Source organism: Limulus polyphemus, unplaced genomic scaffold (genome assembly GCF_000517525.1).
Source record: "Limulus polyphemus unplaced genomic scaffold, Limulus_polyphemus-2.1.2 Scaffold9638, whole genome shotgun sequence".
NCBI classification, from domain to species: Eukaryota; Metazoa; Arthropoda; class Merostomata; order Xiphosura; family Limulidae; genus Limulus; species Limulus polyphemus.
In genome coordinates, this window is record NW_013675248.1 from 15,162 (window position 1) to 22,643 (window position 7,482).

Genomic DNA, 7,482 nt, shown 5'->3' on the forward strand with positions numbered 1-7,482 from the left:
ACAGAGTGCATAGTTCTTTTCGTGATTCATGGCATGCGCACGTTTTACTGACGTCGTGATAGTACAAATTGCAACGTTAAGTATCCCTTACGTGACGTCATTTTAGTGTCTACTGACTGACTGACAGACAGTCAACACACTACTGTAAAGTGGTAAGAATGGTTAAAACAGGTGACCCCTCCAGGTGCCCCCCAGTGGCACAGCGGTATGTCTGCGGACTTACAACGCTAGAATACTGGTTTCGATACCCGTGGTGGGCAGAGCACAAATAGCCCATTATGTAGTTTTGTGCTTAATTACCAACAAACTCCTCCAGGTGGCTTTAGTTCCCCTTTCGAGGATATAAAAAAAGAGTGAAAGCATAGTTATATGTGTTTTGGTATAGCAAAGCCACATCGGGCTATCTGCTGTGTTCACCGAGGGGAATCAACCCCCCTGATTCTAGAGTTGTAAATCCGAATATTTACTGCTGAACCACCAGGGACGTTATATGTCGTAGTCACAAATTGTTCGTGTTAATTAGATATCTTCTTTAACGAATTGAATGAAATTTTCCACTTTAACGTATTATAATATTATACTCACTCAGTTCCGATACTTATTAAAAACCGAGTGACAACACGTAACTATTGGCAACATTTAATCATCAAAAACATAAAATGATTCAAACTTGTTGTTACCGAACGTTTCGCAGGATTTAAACTAACATTAAATAAATCATAACAAATACACTTCTAAAATTCATGATTGTTGGTTTTTATAGTTAACTCAGTGTAAAAAAAAAGCTGAAAGAAATAGTAAAATATTATAATAAACATCTAAATTTAATTTGTGGAGTTAATTTAGTGTGATAAATGTATTAATTAGTTGTAATATTAAACGTCTAACCTTGATTGCTGTTAACTTTGTGTAGTTAACTCATAATAACATCTGACAGAAGTAGTACGTTGTAACAATAATAAAGTCTAAATTATATTATTGTTGATTTTGTGTAATTAACTCAGTATAATAAAAGCTGATATCGTTAATACGTGTAGTAACGAACGTGTAAATGTAATTGATGTTGATTTTGTGTAGTTACCACAGTATAATAAAAGCTGATATCGTTAATACGTGTAGTAACGAACGTGTAAATTTAATTGATGTTGATTTTGTGTAGTTACCACAGTATAATAAAAGCTGATATCGTTAATACGTGTAGTAACGAACGTGTAAATTTAATTGATGTTGATTTTGTGTAGTTACCACAGTATAATAAAAGCTGATATCGTTAATACGTGTAGTAACGAACGTGTAAATTTAATTGATGTTGACTTTGTGTAGCTAACTCATCTTAATTCAAGTTGATAATGCCAGTTACTTCATAACTCTTTCATAATCGTAACATCAATATGTGTGGGTATATGTTGTTTTTTATGAACTTATGAAAATGAGATTTAAGTAGTTAGTAAACTGAAAGCAAACTTTAATTCAGATTAAGGTGTTTATTTGTAATTAAGCACAAAGCTACACAATGAGCTATCTGTGCTCTGCCCACCACGGGTATCGAAACCTGGATTCTAGCGTTGTAAGTGCGCATACATGCTGTGCCACTGGAGGGGGGCTTCAAGTTAAGAAATCCAGTGCATGACCTAACACAGGTGTAACTCTGTGTTGTTCTGGAGAAGACTGAAGAAACGTAAATAAAAAATAAAACACCAATATTATATTGAAAAGCGTTTTAAGATCTGAAATGTGTGGTGGGTGGAGTGAAGCAACCGAAGTAAATAATATAATTACAAAAATATATAGCGAAAAGCTTTTGTGTTTCGCAGGATAGTGAAGTTTTATTCAAACATTGAAAGTGAGAAAAATAATAACAACAGACAAATTGCGACGATACACGTACAGAGTTCTGGTTCCTTTCAAATCTTCAAACCAGGACAAACTTCTAAGAGTTTATGAATACGAAATACGGGTCAGCACCAATCATGCTACCTCAAAAAAAAAAAAAAAAAAACAATAAATATTTAATAATTCAACACAATTTTCCAGGGGGTAACAACAACTTAAAAGACATCAAGATGTCCATTGAAACCCCTTTGGTTTCTGATTATTTGCGTTGTTGCTGAGCTACGAAATGTCATGCATAATAACTTCTAGAAACGCATGACCTAATCTTCTATCACTTCAATGGATTTTTCCATTAAATTTTGAACGAAGGGGTAAACCACGTGTGAATGTAATAAACAGTTTAACTTGTGTTCCTTATTGCCAATATCGAAATGCATACAATCTTCTTGGGGTGGTGTGGTCAGAAAGTCTAATTTTGAAGAATAGACACAACAAACTTATAAATTTAACTGTTTCGAGCGAGGCTAAATGATTAGCGTGACGAAGTGTGAAACTAAGGTTCCGTCACGCTCCGCGCTCTTGGAGCGTGCGTGGTACACTGTAGGAGTGACGGTAAAATCCCATAAGTTGGTCTGACAAAAGTAGCCCAAAAGTTGGCGGTAGGTGGTGTTGACTAGCTGCCTTCTCTCTAGCCCATCAGTTCAATATTAGAAGCAGTTAGCACAATTATCTTTGTGTACCTTTGCGCGAAATCTAACAAACAAACAAAACTGTTAACAGTGTACAAGTTTGTTAAAACATACTTGAAATGTTAACAGTTTTGTTTGTTTGTTAGTTACAATGTTTTAACAAACTTGTACACAATTAGATTTCAAGTATGTTTTAACAAACTTGTACACTGTTAACAGTTTTGTTTGTTTGTTACATTTCAAGTATGTTTTAACAAACTTGTACAGTGTTAACAGTTTTGTTTGTTTGTTTGTTAGATTGCAAGTATGTTTTAACAAACGTAAACAAACAAATCTGTTAACAGTGTACAAGTTTGTTAAAACATACTTGAAATCTAACAAACACAACTGTTAACAGTGTACAAGTTTGTTGAAACATATTTAATGAAACTTTTACGGTAGAGAAGTTATTATTTTAATTACAACATTTCGACCCATTTGAATTTAAATATTACCTGAAGATGACCCGGTACTATGAGTCAAATCTTATTGGAGCATTTAGACCAATATTTTAATCTGATTATGACTGTAACGCATTTAGTAAAATGTATAGATATTTCAGAGGATTGGATGTAAAGAGCTACCAGGGTTTCATCAGGTATTCTACGGGTAAGGACGTAAAGAGTTTCCAGGGTTCATCCAGTATTCTACGGGTAAGGACGTAAAGAGTTTCCAGGTTCATCCAGTATTCTACGAGTAAGGACGTCCTGAGTTTCCAGGGTTCATCGGGTATTCCACGGGTATGGGTGTAAAGAGTTTCCAGAGTTCATCCAGTATTCGACGGGTATGGACGTAGAGAGTTTCCAGGGTATATCAGGTATTCTACGGGTATCGATATGAAGGGTTTCATCAAGTATCATATAAGTAGAGGTGTGATAGTATTTTCCTTTTCCTTTTTTTTTTTAAGATATTTTTGGAATCCACGTGTGATGGGTACATTTTAAATACAAACATGCACCCGGGTTTATGGGCAAGAGTTATCCTTGTACAATGAAGATAAACAGAAGTTATCACTATTTACGGCTCCTTGATTTTGATTTTCTATGTCTCTTCAGTGGCAGATTTGAGTAGGTCTTGTCGTTGGCATATTTCAACAAAAAGATAATTATCCTAATCAATCAATACAATTAACAATTCAGCATGAATCAGTTGTTTCTTTTTTTCTTTTGTCCATCCAGTTTTTAAAAATATTTTAAGAAATTATGTATGTTTTAAATTAAAGCTTTCGTGTGCAGAGTTGTGTCATGTTCAGAGAAAAGTTATCCACGTTTAGACAGTAGGTGGATCTGAAATAAGGAGATTCGATCCCTGCTTTAATATTAAATGATTAATATTGTTCGATTAGTAAAAATAAAATTAAACTACTGTTCTTTAATTGGAACGTTTGTTGTTTTGTTATAAAGCTATGTAATCATCATATGGTATAAACAGTAAATATGGAAAGATAAGCCACTTAACATGCAATACGGTTTAAACAGTGGATCTGGAAAGATAAGCCACTTAGCATGCAATGTGGTTTAAACAGTGGATCTGGAAAGATACCCCACTTAACATACAATATGGTTTAAACAGTGGATCTGGAAAGATAAACCTGTTTAACATGCAATATGGTTTAAACAGTGGATCTGGAAAGATAACCTATTTAACATGGTAACATATTCGTAATATTACTTTACTTGAAAGATATATTTACGCGCCAAAATGTGAGTTTGACGCAAAAAATATAAGTAAAATTTGTTCTTTTTTTAGACAGAAAACGTTTATTCGAGAAAAACGTGATTTTGTCACCATAAAGGAAATATAACAGAAACAATATACGTCTGAATATTGTGAAGTTTTGTTTTGTCACCATAAAGGAAATATAACAGAAACAATATACGTCTGAATATTGTGAAGTTTTGTTTTGTCACCATAAAGGAAATATAACAGAAACAATATACGTCTGAATATTGTGAAGTTTTGTTTTGTCACCATAAAGGAAATATAACAGAAACAATATACGTCTGAATATTGTGAAGTTTTGAAACATCTACTTTAGGGATAATATATTTATTTCTGTACAACTTTTGTCGCCATAAAGGAAATATAACAGAAACAATATACGTCTGAATATTGTGAAGTTTTGAAATATCTACTTGAGGGATAATATATTTATTTCTGTACAACTTTTGTCGCCATAAAGGAAATATAACAGAAACAATATACGTCTGAATATTGTGAAGTTTTGAAACATCTACTTTAGGGATAATATATTTATTTCTGTACAACTTTTCGTCTATAACAGTAAGACATGATCACGTACAACATTTTGAGGTACAAGTACATTCAAATTGCAAGTACACCCAATGAAATAATTGGGTTTATGATGCTAGCTCCCTCTAGTTTTAAATGTAATTAAGTTAATACAAATATAATGGCGCTCCTGATGCTTTATTAATGTTAGGTTTTAATTCTCAGGGCTCCAGGTATTATATTTTGTTTGAGTTTTTCTCTGTAATCAATACTTTAATATTTTTAAAGTTGATTTGTTGTTTTTTTTAATCACTTGTTCATATTGTATATAGGAAATATTTAATCATCAATAAAGATGTCAGAAGTTTTTATACGTCGAGAAAATAAAAAAAAAACTATTCGTTTTGTTTGTTTTCAACTAACACAAAACAGCCAAAGTACCTTGAATGCGAATACCTATATGTCATATATGGCTTTTATGTTCCGTTTTCTGTTATCTCTATTGTTCTCCGTTCCAGTATTTTTTTTTTCTGAGATAACTATAGGTTTGAGACTAGGCCTACCAAAACTAGTAGAAATAAAACAAGATATCTCAGTTTCATGTCGCTGTGTTTCAGTGATTCGTCACGCATGTTGTTAATGCAATTTGATTCCAGGTCGCGGTATTCTGTTTTCCTATAGGTCCGGGAAAACGCACGAGGGTGTTTCCCACGTGTTGCTCTCGTGCGGAAGTATATGAAGCATGGTGTTTGACACCGAGATTTGAATCTTTACTGTTAAGGCCTTCCTTTTACTGACTAGTGCGCTGAAGAGAAATATACACATTCCAGCTGAAGTCTATCTAAATGACACGTGCTCAGTGACCTGAGTTGTTTAGAGTTTTGAGATACTGGAATCGTTTATTGGAATTAATCACTTTCACCTGTCAAACTGCAGATAAATATGAAGTCCAATAACCTTTAACTCCGACCACTGTCCACTGTCACAGCTTGCGTAGAGCGGATTCGTTACTGAAGGGAGTATTTCATAAGGTAAGAAATGTAATAAAATATCGTTAAGACTAATAATGGCTGGAGACGGCTTGAATGGGTAATGAAGAAAAACTTTATATAAGTTTAACATGACAGCAAATGTACAACGTTTCGACAAGGTTTTGTCATCATCAGATACCATGATGGTTCTAACCTGATGATGACAAAACCTTGTCGAAACGCTGTACATTTGCTGTTATGTTAAACTTATATTAAAGTTTTTCTTCATTACCCATTCAAGCCGTCTCCAGCCATTATTAGTCTCAAAGTAGGTTTCTCGTCACCGAAATCGTTAAGACTGCTTAACTGAAGCAGAAGCGAAAATATATAATTCTTACACATGTAACGTAAAGTTCGTATAATTATTTATAAAAAAAAACTCGTACAGAAGACTACATATTTCCATAAAACGTTCATTAAAATAAAAACATTGCGAGTTTTCTCGTGATTGAAACGTTACTATTTCTTCTCACGTATGCAGTAATGGCCGACCACGCGACTCTCTACAACTGTTATAAATTACGTAAAGTTAATGTGTTAGTAACTACAAATCGTTTCTTTATAATTGAAACATCACGAGCAGAAAAAACTCAGAGTTGGTTGGACATGGGCCGAGTTAGCATACCGGAATGTGAGGTTCCGTGGTTCGCGTCCCGTTACCCCGCAAATAAAACTAAAATTGCGCTCCGCACTTTGGGGGCGTTATAAATGTGACAGTCCAGTCCCACTATCCAGTCTGACAAGAACTGGCGGTGGGTGGTATTAAAATAGCTCAACAACTAAACGGTTGAACGACAGATACACCGCTTAGCGACTGAGATAAACGTTTATCCTAGGTTACCGAATTGTTAGAATAAGTCAGAAACACTTTTGATATAAAATTGTCATCAGCTTAAGGTATCAGCCAATCAGTTGTTCTAGAAAAATACGCAGACCTGAATTAGATATTAACGTATCTTACTCTTGGTAAGCTAACACAGAGGACGGGTTTCCAAGTGTATCCCGAGGGGTCGTTCTTATGTACTTGTTATATGTACAACACATTCTCATTTAAACTAGTTACATAAATGTTTTGCCTTTCTGTCGTTATATACATATATAAGAAGTCCAAAAATAACATTTGTCGTCCCCCAGTAACTCAGCGGCAATTCTGGGGGTTTTAACGCTCATAATCGGGTTTCGATACCCACAATCAGCAGAACACAGAGAACCCATTGCATAGTTTTGTACTTAACCACAAAAAAGTAGCATCTGGTGGTCCTTTTATTAGAAACTTGCATGTTAAAATAAGAAATCACCAGAAGCAGCGTTAAGACTCCAGTAATAGTTGGGGTGATAAGAATAAGGTTGATTGAATTATCCTTTAAAATCGTATCCCAGAGACACCTAATGGTGGCTAATGGAAAACGTACGATTGAGTTTTATACGTCACCCGAGAAGGAAAGTGAAAAAGTAGTCCCAGAACTACAGTATGCAATGTGTCAAGTAAAAAGCAGAGATACCTTACCAGGATATACACAGCGTGGTCACAAGTAAATAGACACCACCTTAAATTTTTCAGTCATATTCACATGAATGGATATATTTATAATTTAATTAATATCTAGTAGATCTTCCTTTCACTTCGTGGAGTTCGTTGATACTTTGGGGCATCCTGA